Source organism: Protopterus annectens, chromosome 2.part0 (assembly GCF_019279795.1).
Source record: "Protopterus annectens isolate FY-2018-M chromosome 2.part0, PAN1.0, whole genome shotgun sequence".
Taxonomy (NCBI): domain Eukaryota; kingdom Metazoa; phylum Chordata; order Ceratodontiformes; family Protopteridae; genus Protopterus; species Protopterus annectens.
The window spans coordinates 617,297,076-617,320,509 of record NC_056728.1 but is presented as its reverse complement, the minus strand read 5'-3'; the positions used below and the strand labels follow the sequence as shown (position 1 = coordinate 617,320,509).

The 23,434-nt window shown below is 36.5% G+C and overlaps 1 long non-coding RNA gene across 1 annotated transcript in view; it reads right to left on the bottom strand.

The window, feature by feature from the left end:
* Nucleotides 1-537: 537 nt before the first annotated feature.
* LOC122793727 overlaps nt 538-23,434 on the bottom strand; it is a 221,337-nt gene continuing 198,440 nt past the window's right edge. Inside the window, exon 3 of the long non-coding RNA XR_006363520.1 lies at nt 538-1,482. This is a non-coding gene — a long non-coding RNA (uncharacterized LOC122793727). The remainder of the gene's footprint in view (nt 1,483-23,434) is intronic.

Here is a 23,434-nt window from a genome sequence, read left to right as displayed (position 1 = left end):
AGGCCCAATACAGAGCCCAGGGAGCTTTACTAGTGACTGACCTCTTGATGGAGGTGGCCTCAACTATTTTGATCTCCTGGGTTCCATCAGTGAGCCAGTTGGCTATCCAGCGGGTGATAAAAGAGTTTATACATAAATTAGTGAGCTTGTCTATAATGCCTGAGTGGGGTATTGTATCAAAAGCCTTGGCCTTATATAGGTAAGTTGTGTGCACAGACTTGCCTTCATCCAGTGCTTTGGTGACCCTCTCAAAAAAGTCCACCAGATTTAATAGGCATGACCTTCCTTTAACAAAGCCAAACTGTGATGGGTCCAGCTTTTGCAGGTTACCTATATCATTTATCATGCCCATTATGATTCTTTCCATGGCCTTATATATGAGGCTGGTCAGACTTATGGGCTTGGAGTTGTTCAGATCAGTGGCTGAATCTCCTTTGTACACTTGAATGACTATAACCATCTTTCTTTCTCTGGGAACAAAACATGACTGTAGGCTCCAGCTGAAAAGAGATTCAAGTGAACCAGAGAGGGGTCATGTTTCATGGTATTTATTAAGCACCCTGGGATGTTATTGGGGCCCAAAATTTATTATAAAACTTGTAATGCTGTGATATTTGGCTTTTACCATTCTAAAGCTATGATGTATTCATTCTAACAGTTTATAATGCTGTGATGTTTTAATTCCTACTGTTCTAATGATGTTTGTCATGCATTTTGGCTATACAAATGTCAGAGTGCAATGCGACATGCATATCATATACAATTACATAGAGCAGTGACAAAAGTGCTTGAATACTGTTTTATGCACTGTTTAAACTATGATAATTTTCACAGCTTGCGTAATTTATATTGTAGATATTCATACTGATTTTGGCAAAGTGCAGCACATTATCTTATTCCTACTGTTTGAAACAAATAAGAATGTTTATAGGTGTCATGTAACACAATAGTTGTACAAATTGTTAACTATCTGTTACACTGATATGGGGTATTGTAGTGTAGCAAATCAATGACAAATGGGAATACATTATAAGTAAGTTATGAAGGAGAACCTAAGCAGTAAAAATGCAAATTTATTGCTAACATACAGTTAACTTTCTGCATTATATTGAAATATAATAGTATTGTGGAATGTCCTCCTTTTCAACATGCTAACTCCTTGTATGTAGTTACCCTTTGATAAGTATTAACAGATAAGTACATCTATGTGGGTGTAGTCAGTTTGGTATACACAGAAATCATTATCTTTTACTGTCTGTAACTTATGTCATTGGCATTTTCCAGTGTGTAAATACATATTGTAGTACTGAGTACGTCAGAACTTGCATAATATGTTCGTACCCTCCTTCCATTGGCTAAAAGGCAAACCATATACATCATCTGGTGCAGAAGTGTAAAGCTGGTACATCTTTCAAAAGAACGCATCGTAACACAGAGGGAGAACTCGGTGAAGGACATCTTCTGCCCATAGTATCAGGTATCCTGTCAATAGAATAATACATAGATAAACATACTTGGAGTAATTGGAGATATATACATGTGGCCATCTCAAAAAAGGCAAGCAGATATTTATCACTTGTTGATGGAGATGTGCCATTTAGAAACAGTAACAAATAAAAATGCTACTGGTGTTGCTGCTTAAACTCCATGAGAGATGTATTACAGTCTCTCCACCTAATGGAAAAAAAATGATTACAAGAGCTGGTAACCATCATAGGTCTGTTCCAATAAGTAAAGAAATTGCAGTAAGAAATATCATATATGGTGCTGCTCACGGTTCAGTCAAGGCATGCAAAATAGTGACTGAGGCTTTACTAGTGATGTCTGCAGAAGCTGTTACACAAATGATTAAAAAAATATGTTACAGTAGTCTGGGCAGAAGATTAGTCATACAAGTCATCACATAGCCGACAAACGCAGTATAGACTGCATAACGGTAAAACACTTAACACTTAAATCAGGGGTCTATTGTGGTCACCCTATGACATCCAAACACTCTAGAATGAACTATCCCTAGTAAACTCATGGGGTTATAAAAAGAGGTCAAACTAAATGTTAAAAAAATGTAATATCATCACTTTTGGTAAATAGGTTCTCCACTTATCCTACTATATAGACAACATACCAATACAAAATGAACATGTAGTTTACTACCTAGTACTTGTGTTGACAGTTCCCTCTCATTTGACATCCATGTGTCAACAGTTGTCAGAAAATCATTTTATTTCTTCCAGCTTATTGCCAAGGAAATATTACCTAGGTCTAAAGAGGTAATCACTCTCTTATACTTGGCATTGATTAGGTTAATTATTGAGTACAACTCCCTTCCTGGTGTAGCTCACTCAACTATCAAACAATTAGAAAGACCTTAAAGGTTCTTAACCTAAAAGATCACAGGCCTGAAGCTCCTGATCTACTAAGAAAGGATGGAACTCAGTGGCAATGGAATGTCTAAGAATCTATGAAATATTAAACAATGTGAAGATGAAACTTGATAATAGCATCTTTGTCGTCTATGTATATCACTTAATGCACATTATGCATTTAATGATACTATAAATAATTTAAATAATCACTCTCACTAATACAAGGGATAAATTCATTAACCTGGAAGGCAAAGTAAAGGTTTCTGAACTACTGTTGGGATGCAACTACAAACTGTTACTCAATATGATTTTATTCAAACTTTCACTTTAGCAAATACATAAATTAAAAAAAAAAAAACATAAAAAGTGCAGAACTAGGATTTTCCATCTATAGTTTTCCCAAGCTTCTATTTTTACTAATCTTGAACTACTGAAAATATCGGCAACAAAACAAATTAGATGTTTTAGTCTTCATCACTTAGATAATAAAGCCACAGCATATGACATTGCATGGGAATCTGCTGATACACATTTTCTACAAAACTCAACCATGAATAAAAATTATAACATGGACAAGTATTTACTGAATGGATTTATGTTTACTCCTATAGCGCGAGACTGCAGTTTGAGTTGAGATGTAATGAACTGACACAGCTGGTTTGTGAGATTCCAAAGGCTAGAAGGAAGTTTGGAATCTTATCCCACTTATCACATTTGAAACACCAATAATGCATGGAAAACTCAAATGCCCATTTGGTAAGGGTTTAATATGGTGATTTGCATGTTTCTAGACTTCAGATGTCATCCACAATACTAATACCACTCATTAAGCAATTGTTTGTTGGAGTCTTTACATCTGGAGCTTGTCATCTGAATCTAGGAAGCCAGATGCCAGCTGAATATATGAACATGTCTTGCATAATAAGCTAGTCTCTGTGGTGTATGAACTTACATGCATTTAAGTTTAAACTTTATGGTCAATAAATCTGACAAAATAGACCTCTTCCTTTATGCAATGCCATTTCGAGTTTGCTGTCCTAAAATACATTTATTGATTTATTTTTATGCCAAGTCCTATTTTCTGACTTTAGCTGCTGTGCACCCTCCAGAAAAATAATTTTGTTTTAATCCTGCTGTCATTTATCATTCTTCTTGGCTATTCATAGTTTAATCAGTATCATTAAACAGAGACTAGTGCTACCATGAACTGAGGACTTAATCACTGTATTTTTGGTATGCCTTATCCTCAGCAAGGCCAACAATTATACAGGCCCACAGCAATGCAGATATTGTGTCCTAAAGCTTCAGTTCACATTCAAGGGTAACTAGCTAAACCAGAACCCTCCAGCACTGAATTATTTCAGTCATGACTGGCTTCCGGATGAAGGTGAAAATATATGATATGACAAGCATGCACTTTATGAAACCTGATACAATATCAATCATAATTAACCTGTGTGTCTCCACCACAGGCATACACTGACCCCATCACATCTGGCTTCCTTAGATGGGAATGTTTCATATTTATTTTGGATTGCCTGATAACAATGGTTGACTTGTCTCAGGAGAGAGAAAGATAATAAAAGATGAATTATTTGTTACACAGAGGGGATGCCACAGCCGGGGAAATAGACAATGACAATTGGAATTGTGATTACACTTTGAAATTGTTTCCTTTGTGAACAAAAAGAAGCCACCTTTCAAATTTATTGGGGAAGACTTAAAGAATTGCATAGGAAATATTTTTTAATGAACAAATATATCCCTTTTCAGTCTTACAGTTATTACATACACATCGTCCACATCTTATAGAAATGATTATGATATTCAAATGAATCTCACCATTTTGCTCATATTCTGTTGTAAGAAAGCTAAAGTCTGGAGCATGTTTACTGTTTAAGACGATGTTGAAAATGGACATGTATTGGAAAGAATATTCTGTTTCTGCATTTTATTTTTATCAGTAAAGTTGATGTATGTGATAGTATTTTATATTCTGCAAGCAGCATGAAAAATGTAAGAAAAGTATAATTTCAATAGGTATTGGAAACGGAAAAATATCATATTTCTGAGCTACAATGCAAGCAAAGCGAAAAAAAAAAAAAACAGAATCTCTAGCAAGACTGAGTGCTGTCTTATGAGAAGCAGTACATAAAAAACATTAATTTAGAAACTGAAGTCACACATCATGGCACTTGAAGAGTCAAGCAGCAGATTGAAGCGTATTTTGCTATCTGCCTCGAAATTTTCTGCCTTAGACCTTAGTCACATCTAGAGACTTCCAAAAGGTGCAAAATAAATGTGAAAAATTGATTTGTTTTGTCTCCCGATGATTTCTTTGTCAAAGGTAGAAGACCGAAGGCCAACATTTTCTAAGCTGAAGCAATGATATAACTTAAACATCTGGTTTTCTTTATGAAGGTTGTGATCTGTAGCGTATTATGAGACAGTTAAAAATAGATGTCTCCTGGTACTGTATATGTCAGAAACACAACAGCAATCAATGTAGGAAGAGTCAGAATGTGTTGACAAACCTCATGCAAACAAACTATTTGTCAGGATGTTTAAATTACATCACACCAGACACTATAGTTTCAGTACATCTGCTGCAGTATGTTGCTTTTATCTAAGTATATCCTACAAATATTTTTGCCATGATATATTATTTTATATTGATGATTTGTACTCTGGATTCTTTTCTTGTGATTTGTATTGTTTTATTTTTTTAATAACAGTAATATCAATGTACAAACAATACATATGAAGATACATTTAGATATCAGTCAGTGTGCTGTGAACTGTTTAACAAAGGAAGTATTTATAGGTTCATAGGTTCATAGGTTCATACTAGGCTATCTGCCCTAGGGCATTTATAAGCCTAGCCAGAGTGTGTTTGGCTTTCGCCACCCATTTTAAATTAATTTTGCTATGCCCTTTTTCGATGTTAGTATACTGTGCCTCTGTCTAACAGTGACACAGAAGTGATACCCGGGGTAAACCTACGATCCCCCATCCACTCATCAAGATTCCTCTTGAAGAGAGTCAATGAGGGACTCTGCCTAACCTGGACTGGGATTTTATTCCAGAGTGAAGGGAGCCTCTGGGTTATGAATCTGTCCCTCCAGCATGTCCTATTTATTTCAGTGCTGAGGTTCAAGTCTCTCGAGCGCGTAGCTCGATGGGATTTGGATTTTCTGAGGTGTAGCATGTCCATTAATTCCGGGTTGGACATGGCTTTATATGTCAGGCACAGATCGCCTCTGAGCAGGCGGTATGCCACTGAGTAGAGCTGGAGTTTCTTTAACCGGGCAGCATATGGCATCTGTTTGAGCCCTTTGATCCTCTTGGTGAGGTACTTTTGGGGTCTTTCCAGTTGCTGCAGATGTCTGGTAAGGTACATCCCAAAAGGGGCATTGTACTCAATTATGGACCTGATGAGGGATGAGTAGAGATGACCTCCCCTGATCTAGATGTGAATCCCTTCATGATTAGGTGGGCTATATAAAATGTTTTTCTAACCACTTTGGCCACGTGGTTGTCAAATGAGAGATTGCTATCAATTTGGGTCCTCAGGTCCCTAATTACTTCTTCTGTACTTAATGGATTACCACCTATGTGGTAATTTGTGGGCACTTTGTTTTTGCCAAAGGGGATGACTATACACGTTTTGGTGTTTAGCTTGAGGCCATGGCTCTGGCACCAGTTGTCTGTTTCTATGAGGCCCTTTTGGAGGATGCTTGTGTCGGCTGGAGAGTCGATTATAGTGCCCAGTTTGCAGTCATCTGTGAACATGGTCAGCCACAGTCCTTCCGTGTTGGCCTGTACCTCTGAGAAATATATACCGAACAGGAGAGGTCCCAGGACTGAGCCTTGTGGGACGCCACTTGTAACTGGTTTGGAGTCTGACATGGCTCCAGCAATTCTAACCATGTGGGTTTTGTCCTTGAGCCAGTTTGCATCCCATCTAGTGACATAGGGGTTTATATTTAAGCTGGTGAGCTTATCTATAATGCCCGAGTGGGGTACTGTATCAAAGGCTTTTGCGAGGTCCAGGTAGGCTGTGTGGACCACCTTCCCCTCGTCAATGGCCTTGGTGACTGTTTCAAAGAAATCAACCAGGTTTAATAGGCAGGATCTGCCCTTAACAAAGCCGAACTGGGTAGAATCCAGTGTCTGTAGGTCCCCAATATCTTTTTTTATGAGGTCCATGATGATCTTTTCCATAGCTTTTCAGACCAAGCTAGTCAGGCTTATGGGGCGATAGTTTCCAGGATCCGTTGAGGCACCACGTTTGTGGAGAGGAACCACTGTTGCTGTACGCCACTCTTTGGGTACATATCCTGTGGTAAGGCTGAGATTGAACAGTAGTTTTATGTTTGGGTTTAGCTCTTCTTGGAGTTCATGTAGGACGCAGCCCGGGACACCGTCTGGTCCCATTGATGCTGTATTATTTGCTTTGGAGAGGGCGGCTCTTACCTGAGCATCTGAGATGTCAGGGGGGGGCAGCACTCTGCTGGGATAGATATTTGCCCTTTTTGTGGGGAGGGGGACACATTTTAAATGTGTTATGTGTATGAAAATAAGGACAACTTTTTATATATTCTCTGTCTTCCCCCATGCCTGTTGTTCTCTGTGTTTTATCTAGAAGCCTACAGTTTATTGATGGCTCTTTTATCAGTGTTTAAAATGTCATAAATGTTTAATAATGCATACATTTTATAGATGTCCAGGACATTGGGTGTTTATCGCAGGTATAGTAACACAGGATCACTGCCCAAGACCAGTAGAACATTGAGGCTAACAATGACTTAATGAAATGAACATATTGTTAGTCTGTAAAAGTAAGAATACACTGTCATGCGGCAACATCCTAAATATCTGTTATGGAGGCAATGTTTTAGAAATATGCCCCATTAAAGAAAGCTCTTAGAGCATTTCAGCATTTTTAGCATTTTAGAGATCTGTGTGGACCATTAACTGAATAAGTGTAGCATGAATGGTTGAACCAAACAGCAGTTGCAAATCACTTGAAGGTAGAGTCATTATGTTTCTGCATACACTGTATTTTACAGTTAACAGGAGTGAACTATCTCTTACCAACAGTGTATTTTTATCTTCTTATTAATAATTTTACATAACAGACCCATGCCATCATGCCATAGACAGAACTGTTGCATAGAAAGGTTATACAATCCTAAAACATCCTTTACATGCACACACACACACACACACACACACACACACACACACACACACACACACACACACACACACCTGACACTCAAAACTATCTATGTTCAGCATACTAGTTCCCATCAGTTTTAACCTTGTTCTTGTCAAATGATTAGGCAAAGTTCCCTTATTCTAAGCAACTTGTCCCATACCACCTAAATGTAACTGCCTCCATTAATTTTCTTACATTTACCATGATCTTCTATTCCATGCAAGACGTATCCATCTGCCATTTCTGCTTCCAAGCTTTTTTGATTTCCATTTGACTCTAAATGTCCGAATAATGAAATCTGAACAATGTGTTAAGAATTTTGCAGCCAAAAGTTGCTCTCACTTCAACATAACCACAGTTCCTATGATGTCATCATATTGCATTCTGTCACTGTACTCATTGTCTCCAGCAGAATATTCTGTCACCTTACTCCATTCTTTCTTTATCTTGCATCAGAATTTTTTAAGCACCAGACATCTCAACTCCATGTATTTTTTATCAAGTACAATTGTCATGGAAAGGATAGAACAAATGCGTTATCTGTTCTGAACAATTTGTGTAAGAGGCATTGAAAGTTTAATTCTGCTTGCTTATTACCCAGCTTGTAAACTGTATAACTTATATTATTTTTAAAGGTAAAAAAGCAAAACATTCCCACAGCAACTGCATATTAGACCACAAGAGAAAGAATACCATCTGAAAAAAACAAAAAAAAAAAAACAAAAACAACCAAAAAGCTCTCTTAATGAGGGCATAATGGGAAATATACAGAACATACCTTAATGTGATTCCATTTACTGGTTTCTGAATGCATGTATTCCTCTATCCATCCACAGACCCTTTTCCCCATTTTTTACACATAAGGTCGGGGTGTCCCTTTAATAGTGATAATCATCTAGGGCTAAGGTTCACACCACTGGGTGGCTAGCCCTGCTGCGGCTGTTCTTCTGTACCACATACTAGCATGCACACTAACGTCAATGGTCAATTTAGAGTGTGCAATTCACCTACTGCATGTCTTTGGAAAATGGGAGGAAACTGGCGCACTTGAAGGAAACCCATGTGAACACAGGGAGGACATGCAAACTTCACACAAAGCACCCCAGCCAAGAATCGAACCAGAGACCTTCATGCTGACAGGTTACAAAACCTTCCACTGAGCCACTGCCACCCCTGTTGAGCCACTATCCTGCCCCCACTGAGCCACTGTGCAGCTACATTCTGACCATTAAAACAAAAGCCCCACAACTGAAAGCAAAATATTACCTTTTCAGGACTTATTGTTATAAAATAAAAAGAAAATGAAACTATTCACTGAGATACTTGGGATGTAAAAAACCTGATATCTATTACAATAGGACATGGCTCAAAAAAGTCCCACAGTAAATGCATATAAGACCAAGTGAGAGACACCTTTGTGGTTACCTTGCAAGCTGTTTAGTAAGTGATCTTAATAATAATTATTTATTAGACAATTTGTAAAGTAGTGACCAGTTTTCAGTTTTGTTTTTTGTTTCCAGCACCTTTAAAGAAAAACTGAAATTAGAAAGTTTACAACCTGTCTAATCATGATCTCTTAATGACAGCTTATACACTGTCAGACTCTTTTTTTTAAGGTTCAGTGGTACCTTATGGGTGTGTTCTCCAGAGCATCAAGTTGCATTGCTGCAACACTGATCAGCATCCTCCTGTTCACATATCCAATAGCTATCTTCTTCCATTTGTCCTTCCCTTTTAACATTGTCTGAGGCTTGGGTTTTGAACCATTTGTGTACTATTCTCAATTGTATATCCTATACTGAAATCCATTTGTTTACCACATGCCTCCACTACATCTCCCTGGGAATCTTTCACCAGCCACCTTCCATTGCCACTGTCCCTTCTGTTTTACAAGTCATTTCAATTTACTGTAGATCAACGTTTAGACAGTCCTTTTTTTTGTTTACAGTCCTAACAACTGTTTTACTGATGATTTTAGATTGTCCCTTACACATTTTGTTTTATAGCATTTATCATTTGTTTATCAGTTTAGCCCTATTAGGCTAGTGTCCTCCTTTCATTGGAGACCAGAAGTCATATTTATACTACTAGGGGAAAATTTGGCTAGGGCATTGGGCAATGTGCCTTACTCTTTTGTGTCGTGGAGTTGCTTCTGTTTCTAGTATGAAGATACCTGGGGGGAGCAATGTGATGTAGAGTGAAAGAGTACTACAATGTGAGGGTGGCAGAATTTCTGAAAATTGTGAAGTTGTTTGTGAAGGTTCCATTGTTGACAAGAAGATTATTGATGCAGTGATATCATGCGGATTTACAAATAGCAGTTAGATGAATTAAATCATTGTGGTGTAGAGTATGATTTGCTGGAGATTATCATTATTATGGAGGTCACAGCTGAAGGATTAAACAACACTCAGATTACAACTTTGTTGAATAAATATTAGCCTGGGGAAGAGTCAGTAATTTCACGGGAAAAGGTTATTGGTTGCTTGTTGGATGATGATAAAAAACAACAGGATGGAGATATGAAATAATTTCTAGAGAGGCAGCAGAAGAAGGACAGTACAGGAACTTAATGAAAGACTTATGCTGATGTACTAGGAGATGATAAAATGTCATTTACAAAAGAAAAATGCCAAGAGTGAGAATTAAAACAAAGAGGCACTGTGCAGTGGGAATTTATTATATTTGGGACAGATTGACTGTGCCTTCAAGCTTCAGTGTAAAAGATGTTAAGATCATTTATTCATTTAGGCAAATAACAGCTTTATGACTTTTTGAGTCTAAAATATTGCTGGAACATTTTCTAGATGTGCATGAGAAGGATAACAATAGTTTTTTTCTTGTGGGATGCACAGGAATGTTTAGAAAAGATGTGTGAGAAAGTGGACAATGTGTTTAAAACTAAATATGAGAGGAATATTAGGGATCAGGATGCGAGGTAGAGGTTACATTAAAACTAGTGAATTGATTTGTTCAGCATTTGCCTAGTGTGCTTTCTTGCGGACAACAGATGGAGTTTAAAATAGGATGGACAATCAAAAATCTTGCTTTTACTGTGGGAGTAATGAACATTTAATTAATGATCATAAAAAGAAAATACATGTAACCGATGTGAAAAAAGGGATATAAGGCAAATAAATGTCTGGGGTTTCTCACAACATGTATTGAAAGTGGCCATTTATGGTGTGAGTGTAAGAAAAGAGATGATGAATTAAAAATTATGAAGGTCAACTAGATGTTTCACTAAGTGATAAGAATCAGCTAAGTTAAAACGAAAAGGACAAAAGAACATGTGAATGTAGTAGTAAATGATGGAGTTAGTGTGGAAAAGTCTGATAATTTTCAAAGTATGTTAAGGTAAGTAGTTGAGGTAATAATGGATGAATGAAATGAATGAAGCAAATGAGAAGACAAAATACATAAAGTGTCAGAAGAAGGAAAGGATTTATCAGATAAATCTAAAAAAGGGTAACAAAGTAAAGACTTGATAAAAGAAAGAAGGAAAACTACTGAAGAAAGATTACAGGTAATGAAAAGAAAATAATAGTATTAATAATGGTGATGTTAATAATAATAATAATAATAATAATAATAATAATAATAGTAATAATAATAATAATAATCATCATCATCATCATCTCCTTTCAGCTGTTCCTGTTAAGGGTCGCCACAGTGGATCATCTGTTTCCATTTCTTCCTGTCCTCTGCATCTTGCTCTGTCACACCAACCACCTGCAAGTCCTCTTTCTCCACATCTTTTTCCCAATATACTCAGCATCCCTCCTCAACACATGTCCAAACCAACGTAATCTTGCCTCTCTGACTTTGTCTCCAAACCTTCCAACCTGGGCTGACCCCCTAATATACTTATTCCTAATCCTGTCCACCCTCGTCATACCCACTGCAAATCTTAACATCTTTAACTCTGCCACATCCAGCTCAAACTCTTGCCTTTTTGTCAATGCCACTGTCTCCAACCCATATAACATAGCTGGTCTCACTACCCTCTTGTAGACCTTCCCTTTCACTCTTACAGGTATTCGTCTATCACAAATCACTCCTGACACTCTTCTCCACCCACTCCATCCTGCCTGTACTCTCTTCTTCACCTCTCTTCCACATTCACCATTACTCTGAACTTATTGACCCCAAGTATTTAAACTCATCCACCTTCTAATAATAACAATAATAATAGTAATCATAATAATAATAGATACCAGCTAAGTTAAGAAAAGGAAAAAGATTAATGTGAAATTATTTTTTGTGAAAGTTAATAGCCTAATTAACAAAGCCAGGAGATTAACCATTCTAGAATGGTGTAAAAGTCAGAAAATATATTTTTTGTCTGCAAGATACTAGGATTCTAACATATTGCAGTTTATTTACTTGGTATTAGATGTGGGACAGAGGTTTTTGGACTTATATGCTTATACCGACATACAGGAGCGCAAGACATTTGAAAATCTGATGTGTTGCATAACTGTAAATATTAAGATTGATATAATTAAAATTGTTAATTGTAAAATTGGGATAATGAAAGAGAAAGTAGAAAATGACACTAAAAAAGTTAAACATATTATGAGGTGTAGAAGGTTAAGAATTTGGAGGCATGATAACCGGACATAAAAAAGATGAGAATTGAAAACTGATTGAATATGTTTTGCTTTCAGAAAATATTGTGGACATATTAGGAGGGTTTACTATGACAGTTTTTTTCTGATCATAGTGCAATTTGAGTAGAGTGAAAATAAAGATGTTATTGGAGAAGGTAAAGGTTTTAAAAGATGTAACAGGAAAGGTACTGATGAACAAATGTTAGTACAAGAAATAGGTTATGGGAAGTGTTACTATGAGGCCTTTTTTTAAACATGGACAAATTGCTGGGTGTTTTTAAGAAACAATACAAAGAAATGTAGTTACACATGTAACTGTATTGTAAAAAAATATTTAAGAGGAATATTATATAAAGAGATGTTGGAAGGTCTAGAAAAATGCTGTAGATATTGAGGAAAATAAAAAATATATATTTTATGAAAGAAATAAATAAAGGGTGGAACAATTATTTTATAAACTGGAAGATTATGTTAGGGGAAAAAGGAGGAAGTTTCACCTTTTTTAGCTGCGAATGTTAAAACAGAAGTGGCAATGATGATGAAAATGAGAAATAAGGAAGGTAATATAAAGTACAGGCAGAACAATATTGTGGAAATAATAAAATGTATGTAAAGGAAACATCTACTGATAAGCATCAAGTAAATAAATATATGGTTTTGGAAATGAATACTTTTTCTAGCCAGTCGATAGAGAGACATAACAAGTCAATGACAACAGAAGAATTAGAAAAGATCCTAAGATTATTAAAATAAGATTTGATATCAGTTAAAGATAGAATGAGGTATGAAATTTATAAAAAGTAGTGCAGAGAAAAAACATATATTGGTTAAGTGCATACAAGGACGAGTGCACAATATTGCAATATTAAGCATGGGTGGTTTTCCAAACATTGTTCTGAGGCAGTCCACATTGACAAAAGCGCTTTACAACAGTTTGGATTATTCTTGGCTTTGGACTAGTTTTGTCCGAAGTGGATTCAAAACACTTTGCATCCTTTGTGGCTTTGGACTTTTTATTCTTAAGTGGATTCAAATAGACCACCTGGTGAATTTTGAGTGAATTATGTGAATTTGAGCTATGCCATCATAGCCACTTTATTTTGGTCTATTGTTTCAAGACAACCTACTATTGGCATTTTGTCTTTCCCACTTACTGGCTCCCTCACCTTTGGTTCCCCACCTTGTCTCTGTGGACACGTGTATGCCACATGGCCTCACTGCTTGCATTCAAAACAATTAACCCTAGCTCCTGGATGTGTACCTGGACTAGTGGCTTCCCCTGCTACTGGCAGATTCTGTTGTGGCAGTCTGTTGGGTTCCTTTAGACCATGAGCAGTACTGGGAGTCCCCTTCCTGTGCAGGGCTGCCTGCTGGTGAGGTATAGGTCTCCCTTCTTCCCCAACTCATTTGAAGTAGCACATTGTCTATCAGCTAACCAGATCCTCATGTCCACAGGCAAAGTGCTAATGGCTTGTTCCCTCATCAAAAGGTCTCCCAGCCCTTCAAAAGTGGTGACCTGACATCCACTCACCCAGCTATGAAAATAAGTGATAAGTTCAGCAACATGTTCACACACAATCTGCCTTGCATCTATGCTCATGAAACCTTTTCCTATACATTTCAGGTGTTAGCTTAAAACATTCTAAAAGACATTTTTTACAGCAATATAATCAAAAAAGACAGAGTCAGGCATTTTTGATAAAAAAGTTACAGCTTTGCCATGGAGTAAGGGGGTCAGGAGCCATACCCAGAGCCTTTGGTCAACACTATACTGCTTGCATACCCTCTCAAACATATGAATGAAACTATCAAAATTATCCCCCTCTTTAAATTGCGGAAGAAATTTACTGACCTGTTGTGCTTCTGGGGTCCAGTTACTCCCTTTCCCATTACCTCCATGACTCTGGCGAAGAGTCAGCATTTCCCTCTCATGCCTCCTCTGATGCTCCTTTTCTTTCGCTTCTATCTACAAATGCCTGGCCTCCAACTCAAGTCTCTTTAACTCCAGCTGGATTTTTAAGTCCACTTCAGAAATGTTGAGCTGTCCATTCTCCAAGGATATTGTATATCCACTGCCAGTCTGATTGTCCTTCACAGAAAGGCTGAGCTGTCCATTCTCTGAGGATATTGTATCTCCACTGCAAGTCTGCTTGCCCTCCTGGATGCTGTTTTCTGATGCAGCTGTAACCAAGGCTGCAATCAGGTCTGCCTTAGTCAGGTTTCCATGCACTAGTCCCCTAGCCTGGCACATCTCCACCAGCTGGCTCCTTGTCAGCTTTCCATACACCTCTGCTGACATACAGCCTGCTCACCCTGACTAACTAAGCTAACAAAAGAAATAAAACAATTGTGATCTGAACTCTGAGTATTAGCATGGCTAATTTAGAGTACAAAACACCTTCAGAGATCACTGCACATATGTTACAGGATTCACTCTACCCACACCACTACAAGCCAATTAGTATTTGCCAGCAAATTAATATGTGATGTGGATATCCACCGACACCACAAATGTGAAGTGGATCCCACCACTGCAAACCACATGTGATGCCCGCCCCCTGGCCCAGCAATCAAGGAGCCTCATTCCTCACCACTAACACCAGAGAAGGTGTCACATATAAGAGGAAAGGATAACCAATACACACAGTAAAGTGTAATTTCTCTTAAGTGCGCACAGAGATCACAGTCAGTCTGGGGCTGGTTGCTCCCTTGCTCTCCAGGTCCCCAATAAGACTCCCCATTGGCACAGCTATAGGGTCCAGATCTCAGCCTAGCTGGCAAGCTAACCTCCAGTACCCTCTCTGTCCAACCAGTGTTTTGTGTCCCTGCCCAAGTAGCTAACACACACACACACACACACACACACACACACACACACACACACACACACACACACACACACATACACACACTTTGAGATAAGTATTTATACAACATCACAGACATTCTTGGGAAAGGCTGACACAGATTCTCCAGCTGTGCCCTTTTACTCAGACTATAATATTTGTCAGCTAGTAAAAGGCCCTTAAAAGGGTATCCAATTATTACTGTGCAATATTATTATCCAATTGGTAAGTGTGACTAATCAGTCAAGGCTTATTAGAGTGGCCTTGTACAATAAACTCTATAAATATGCAATGTACTCTAGAGCTTAATTATCTCTACATAAAGCAGCCACAGGTAAAATGTTTTCAAAATATTTAATAATAAATAATTAAAACACAAGACAATGCTACTACACCACAGTGCTATTCAAGAGTTCAGAGATCACACAGAAACTTAAAATAATTTAGTAGTACAGTTTTGACATAACAGAAAAACATGTAGTTTATCTTTCTTCTAATTTCCCAGCTATTACTGCAAGAAAACATACATCTAAAATAACTTACTTAAGACAACAGGCAGTGCTGAGGTTGAATATCGAGACAAAAATGATTAATAATTTTTGATTCTCCCTGTTTAAATTGAAAATGCGGTTCTGCTAAAACATTACATCATTTGTTTACACTTTCCTGGTTCCCAGGCCCACCGAAACTGCATTTACATTCTTTTACACTTAGAGCAATAAAAGACATTCCACATGTAAATTCTGGTCATTAACTTTAGCCTTAAAACAATAGGCAGGATGCTTACTCCAGACTCATCGACTCCAAATTCTAACTTCAAAGGACATACAAAACATAATTTTAATTTCAAAGATTATTTAAAATGCTTGGCTTAGTTTTCCTTACAGCAGATGGCAATGTTGCTACAATCTTGAAGTTCACATTTTACAGTGTTTTCTTTCATTTAAGAAACAAGCCTGTATTTTACATTTATATTTACAAATGATAGAATTATCTATAAAATTCTATCTGGCTAGGCTGGCAGCCTTTACCCTTCTCTACCAGTCTTCACAGGCAGTACAACATTTACATGATTTAACAGCTATCTGGCATAGAATTCTCAGTGTAACCACCAGCAAAGATACTTAATCTTCTAACCTTTCATTTATAGTAGGTATGCTCCTGCACCCATCATGTGGGGGGGGGGCTGCACCCTCCACACCCCTAAATATATATACCAACTCCAGGATCACACAACAGTGGAAAAGGGGCATACTCCATCATTCAGTATTTTGAATTTTCAGTCTTTTGGTTTTTCAGTCTTCTGAAATAGACACATTTGCAGACATTAAAACTAGCAATAAAATAATGAGGAAGTGTACCAAATTTTACAGCATGTATTTTATTGTTTTAAGCACTTTTGTCCTCTAACATTTACTGGACTTCATCAGAAAAAAATACTTAAAAATAACAAAAAATAATAAACAGATGTAGCAGCAAATATTGTAAAAAGTCACATCATGACTACTATCTTTACAATATTTTATATCTGATGAGCATTTAGCTTTAAAAACAACTAACAGATAACATTTCATTGAGATCAGGTGGCACAACAACAGTTAGTTTCATCTGTCACCATAATTCTCTTTTCCATAATAATAGATTCCATGGACCACCCCTCACATTGTACTTTTTCCAATATAAAAAACAAAATTTTATGAGTTGGAAAAAAGCTAGCATGTTTGTACAATGTATTCATATTTCTTTCTCTCCTTATGTTGTATATATGTTTATATATTCTCTCTTTAATTTTACATTCTGTTCTTCTGACATAAAATCCAGACATTCCAGACATAAAGCTAGATTCATCATGCCTTGTGTATTGAAGTAAAGTTTCCTGTGGTTTTAATAGTCTGTTGTGCGACAAAAATGGACTTGCCTCCATTTATATATTTACGATAGTTATAACAGCCACATTCAGATATTGTACAAGAACCATTCTTTTTATTTTCTTTAATATTGTCAAAGATCTTTTTGAAACAGCCACCCCTTTTATAAATAATTTGGAGTTATTACCCAACTGGTTACTTAAATCGAAATTAGTACTAGTCAAATTCCAGTTTTATGAATGATTTCACCAAAACTTTCACTATCTAACGAATAGGTAGTGGTAAGGGATACATTATCATTTTTAATGATTTCTGATTGTTGACTCCCACCCTCAGTTTTATTTATAACAACTAACATATCAAAGTCCTGACTTCAAGTTGTCCCCAGTTGATTTATTTGTCTTACATTAATTTCATGGGACAACAATGGGAAATAAAATCCAGTTCTTCATCAGTTTACAGTATTATTTAGTTTTTAAAGGGTACCCTTTATTAAGAAGCATCTCTCTTAATACCTGGCACTCCTTAATAAAGTCATCATATAATGAACAAGCTGCTTGGACCAATTGTCATTTAACAACAGCTCTTTTCTGATGTAAAGGATGACAGCTAGTATAATGTAAAAGTTGGCTTCCTATAAATCTGAGAAATTAATGCATGTCTAATATTTTGACCAAAACATCCAAATGAAAAGTATACTGTTCATCTACTTTAAAAGTAAAGTTAAGAAAACTTGTGGCCTGATTTATATACTCTGAATTTTGAGATGTTGTTTCTTTCATCAATCAACCCAAAGAATAAGTATCTCATCAAGGTATTATGTCCACAATGCAGTAAATTTACTATTAAATAAATATTTGTGTTCCAATTCTATCATCACAATGTTAACATATAAGGGGCCACAGCCTGCTCCCATATCCATGCCTTTTAGTTGCAAAAAAATTGGCACACAGAATAAATAGAACTGTTAAGCACCACTTCAATCAATTGGGTATAAATATTAATTTTATCTTGTGGTAGCTCCATTGTACCTCTAAGAAAATCTAAGAACCCATCTAAGCCAACATCTTGTGGGAACACTATAATGTGATCTTTTATGTCAATTGTAAGAAAAAGCATTGTTGATATTGTTAACTTGGTTGCATTCATGACAAATTCCCTTGACTCTTTACATATGTGTTCTATTTGTTGGACACCCTTTTTTTGATGTGATAACCAAGATATTTTGCAATAGAATGGATTTTAGAAGTACTGGCATCGACAATAGGTCTAAGTGGAGGATCATTTATGCTTTTGTGAATTTTAGGCACCTCAAAAATTGTAGATATAAAGGGTTTCCTTAATAGATGTATATTTATGATCTTCTGAGTTAAGCTGTCCTTGCAGAACCATATCATAGGATCATAGGAGGTTACTAGGCTATTGGCACTAAGGCCTCTAGAAGCTTAGCCATGTTATATCCTTGTTCCCTTATGTACGAGATATATAGTCTATGTTTGCGCATGAATGTAAGATCAACACTGGCTGCCCCTGTCTAAGATGGACACAGGTGACCCCCCCAGTGTAAATTTATGTTTTTTCATCTAAATGTCTAGGTTATGCTTAAATAGAGTCATTGAGGAGTTCTGTTTTACATAAATTGGGAGTTTGTTCCAAAGGAGTGGCAACCTCTGGGAGACATAGCTGCATATCCTACATGTCCTGTTAATATTGCAGGCTAAGTTAAGATCCCTAGAGGCAGTGATTCTTGCCCCATTGGATCTGTGGATGTGCAGCAGCTTCATCAAGACAGGGTCTGAGACTGCTTTGTAGGCCACGCACACACAAGTCTCCTGTGAGCAGTCCATATCATACTGAGTAAAGTGATAGGGCCTTCAGTTTGTCCATGTAGGTCATGTGTTATAGGCCCTGAATTTTCTGAATGAGAAACCTCTGAGGTCACTCCAGATGCTGTAGATGCCTGGTGAGGTACATATAGAAGGGAGCATTATACTCCATTATTGGTCTTATGAGAGATGAGTACAGGAGAGTTATAACCTCCTTAGCTTTGGATGTTATACCCTTGCTTATGAGGTATACAATAATACATCAATTTTCCAGTATGCAACATGCATACCTCGCAACCTCCTAGAACAGGAAATCTGGACAAAGCCATAAATAATGGGGGGACAAAGGCCCAAAAATAGGGACACATTTTAAATATTGCTCCTACAAAGTTAGAAAGTTGATAAAATAACAGGTATTGCATTGGCATGAATATTCTGAAGGGTATGAAGTCTGAAACTCAAATGACTGTCTTTATTTTCTGACTTCAATTATCAATAATTTGCCAGAAAAAACACAATTTTATGAGAAATTGACTAAAAATATGAGGCAAAAATCTGGACATTCTGCAAAAATATGTACAGTTGAGAGGTATGGCAACAGGTACTTCATTTAGTGATGTTTTGCTTTATGCATCATCAAACAATATATTATGCATTCATTGCACATAATCAGATTTGTCCATTACAACAAGACCACCCCAATTAGCAGGTCTCATAATCTTTAAATTACCAGATGACCAAATTTCATCTACACGTTTCTTTTGCTGTAAAGTCATATTATACCATTTGTTCATTGGCTCAGGTTTTAAATTATAAGAATATCAGTTTCATACATTTGTTCAAAACTTTGCAAAATTGGATGCAGTGGTGGGGGGTTATAGGTACTAGGCACTCTTAAAGCATGTTGAACATCATATTCAGTTTCATGTGATCCACATATCATTTTTAAATTAAATTTCCTAATGTATAATTTTAAATCACTTAATATATTAGTGATGTTAGCTCATCTCACTGGTCAAAAGAAAAACCTTTGCAAAATAAATCAGCATGTGCCTGGTTGCTGTCATATGAACTAAAATCGTACACCTTGAAATAACCAGATTAATTGGATATTACATTACAGAGTTTGCCATATCCAATAACGTCTTCTCCATGGTCATAATTTAAAAAATCACTTTTGCATGCTCCACTGGTACAATTGTTTCTGCCTCCTGGAGTTGGTACTTCCCTGGATAGATGTAGGAGCTGGCAATGGGGAAGCTGAATATTCTACTTCTCATCAATGATTGTTCCTCTTGTTTTTCAATCAATCCAAATGTCTATGAGGAAGATAATCCATAGAGGATGGTACATTAAAATTATCATCAACCATCTGTATGTTGTAAGATTCATTCATTCATCCGACCCATCTATCAACCCTGAATCAAGTTTACTTTATATATTAGGAGGTGCAGGATATGCCTTATCTTTACTATAATCCATGTGATTCTGTTCAAATTTCTTTATTATTCTTGCTTTTATATGATTGCATTCACAATTGACTTTTTTAATAAATATTTAAATACTGTTTCTTGTATTTGCTGTACAATAAATCTTGGGTGATAGTCTCATCCGGTACTAAAATTTCAGCACTACGTTAGTCTCTATACCTTTGATTATGGTTAACAAGAAGTTCCATTAATTCACACCCATATCAATCAAATATTTGTAATAAATCATGGTATAAAATGGAGTGTTGTTGCAGCCCAGTGGGGAATTTCCATGACCATGTTTGGAGACACTATAGAAAAACTACAAGTGGCTATACAGAAATCTTTCATCTTTCTTGAGAAATGGCTAATGGACTATTGCCATGTACACAATGCTAAAAAATAATTAATACTTTCCATCTCAAGCATAAGCCAAAACCCCTTCTCCACAAGGTGTATAAAATCATTAAAAATGTCACAATGGAATTAATGATACATAGAAAATATCTTAGAATAATTATGAGTCAAAACCAAAACACAACAAATCTAATGGGAAAATAAAAGACTTGACCAAGAAGCAAAATTAAATCTTTGTTATAATATAAGCATTTTCTTCTCACATAATTTTAAAACAGACTTCACCAGAGAAAGGGGGGATTAATTATTGATATTAATCATCACTGAAATTTGACCAACACATTCACTGTACCATCTCTAAAACTAATGAGAAACTTGAAAATATTATATAAGGTCAAACCCTAAATAACTGACCTCCTCAAACTTCCCTCCTTCGAAAACTGCTTTATAATTCATTTGCTTACATATATGTACAAAAAGGTGTCCCAGATAAATTGGAAATTACTTATAATAAAATAACAAAATTTTCTACTTAACATACTACCCCATCTCAACATTGAACTGTGTTGAACAAAATAGGATGACTAGAGCTTCAGAACACATTAGCAGTAAATAAATTAGAGTATACACAAATATTTTATACAGACACCCAAACTATTCTGCTGTCACTAGCCAAACAAATCAAACCAAACTAAACAAACCAAACAGTATTGTATTCTGAACAAGGAACTTAAAAAAGACAAACAATTCTACCTACCAGTGAAAGAAGACCACTCACACTTAATTAGAAGTTTAGTGCTGTTGTTCTATTTAATAAATCAAGACAGAACTTCTTCAGAACATACAAAGTTAGAAAAGTTCATATTCTTAGCATATTCTTAACATATGCTTTTCATGACTGGCTGTGAGAAAATTAGGAAGTGAATGATAGAATAATGTTTGGATAAACACAGACCACATGACCTTTTGATATGATTTTTTAATCAGATGGTTTTCTAACTTTGTATGCTCTGAAGAAGTTCTGTCTTGATCTATTAAATCGAAAGAAAACACTAAACCTCTACTTGAGTCTGAGTGGTCTCCTTTTACTGGCCAGTAGAACTGTTTAGTTTTTAAGCTTTGGAAATGTATCCTTCTAGATGTACACAGCACACTAAATGTTAAGCCACATCTAAGTAAACAAAAATTTGACTTAAAATCTAACTGATAATGTTAATGTGCCACTCACGCTTAAGCAAATTTATTCAAGATATTTACAGATTGTCACATTATAGAAGTGCCCTTAAAATAAAACTGAACAAATAGCTATATTAACTCTTCAGTTTTCTCACTCTCTAAAGCTACTCATCTGTGATATAGCATGTTTTTTTTCACTCAGTAAGAATTCCCCCTCTTAACCCATTCATCACTACCTAGCTTTAAATCTCGCACTCCCTTTCCCTCTTCTGGACTACTTATTATCTAATGCCCAGTTTTGACTATACATCCTGGTTACTTGACTAAACAGTTCTCCCTCTAATAAACTTTTACATCTTTTAGTTTCCCAAGCTTCTAACTTTCTGAAATACTAAAACTAATAGTGTGTTATTGTCATACAATATTTGCTATTTCTTCACCCTCAAATTTAAAATTATATATGTAGCCATTCCTAATTTAAGAAGATGTAGAGAGGGATGGTGTTATGCCACCTCTATCCTGATCATTCTCAAATTACTCTCCTAATGTTCCACTCTCTGCTTGCTTCCCATTTTTATCTTTGGTCTGAAAGTAGATGAAAAGAACACATGCATGACTGGTAATGGCTTATGAACAGAAATAGCTCATTCTGTACTCATTCCTTCCTCAACACTTGGCATCAAGCAGTAGACCCTAATGCTATTTCTCATCCTATGGCAACAATGAGGAAAATTCCTCTGCATGTGCTAAGACTTTGCCATAGGTCAAAGAACTAGGTGTGACATTGGTACGCATCAATACGTGATACAGACAAAATGAAAATAATGTGAGTTAACTGTGCTCTTTGAAAATACTTTCATAGTTCAAACTATAGATGATATGGGAGCCCATTGCTGTGAACTCAGTATAGTGCTGTATATCCCTAAAGGTGGGATGTTGTCTCACATTTTTCTTCTCATTCTGAATCTGCCTACCATTCAACAAGTAAACTTTAAGTCATATTTGCAGACTGATATCAAGCACAGAAATGTTGACATAATTTGCATTTTTGCCTTAATATCAGTCTGCAGATAGTACACGTTTAACTACCATGTCTCAATAATGAACACATACACAAAGATGTGGTAGCAACACTGGGTACTGCCATGATATGTGTTAAACTCCAGTGTGTCATATATATGTCTCTGTCACCCACAACCATCCTGCTCAGTGCCTATGTCATCACCTATTTTAATTTCTTTATTAACATTCCCTTCATTTGTGATTTGTCAGTCCTATAATAGTGTATGTTCCTCTGTGTCTGCACCTGATACAGCGTTGCTCTGGTGTATATCACTCAGTTCGTTATGATTCCCATTCCACTAATGTATACTTTGGATTACTCTTAGACACACACACACACACACACACTCACACACACACACACACACACACACTCACACACACACACACACACACACACACACACACACACACACACACACACATATATATATATATATATATATATATATACATATACAGCACAGTGGTGCAGTGGTAGTGTTGTCACCTCACAGCAAGAGGTTTTCTGGTTCGATTCTCGGTTGGGGTGCCTTCTGTACGGAGTCTGCATGTCCTCCCTGCATTCATGTGGCTTTCCTCCAGGTGCTCCAGTTTCCTTCCACATTACAAAAAAATACATCAGGA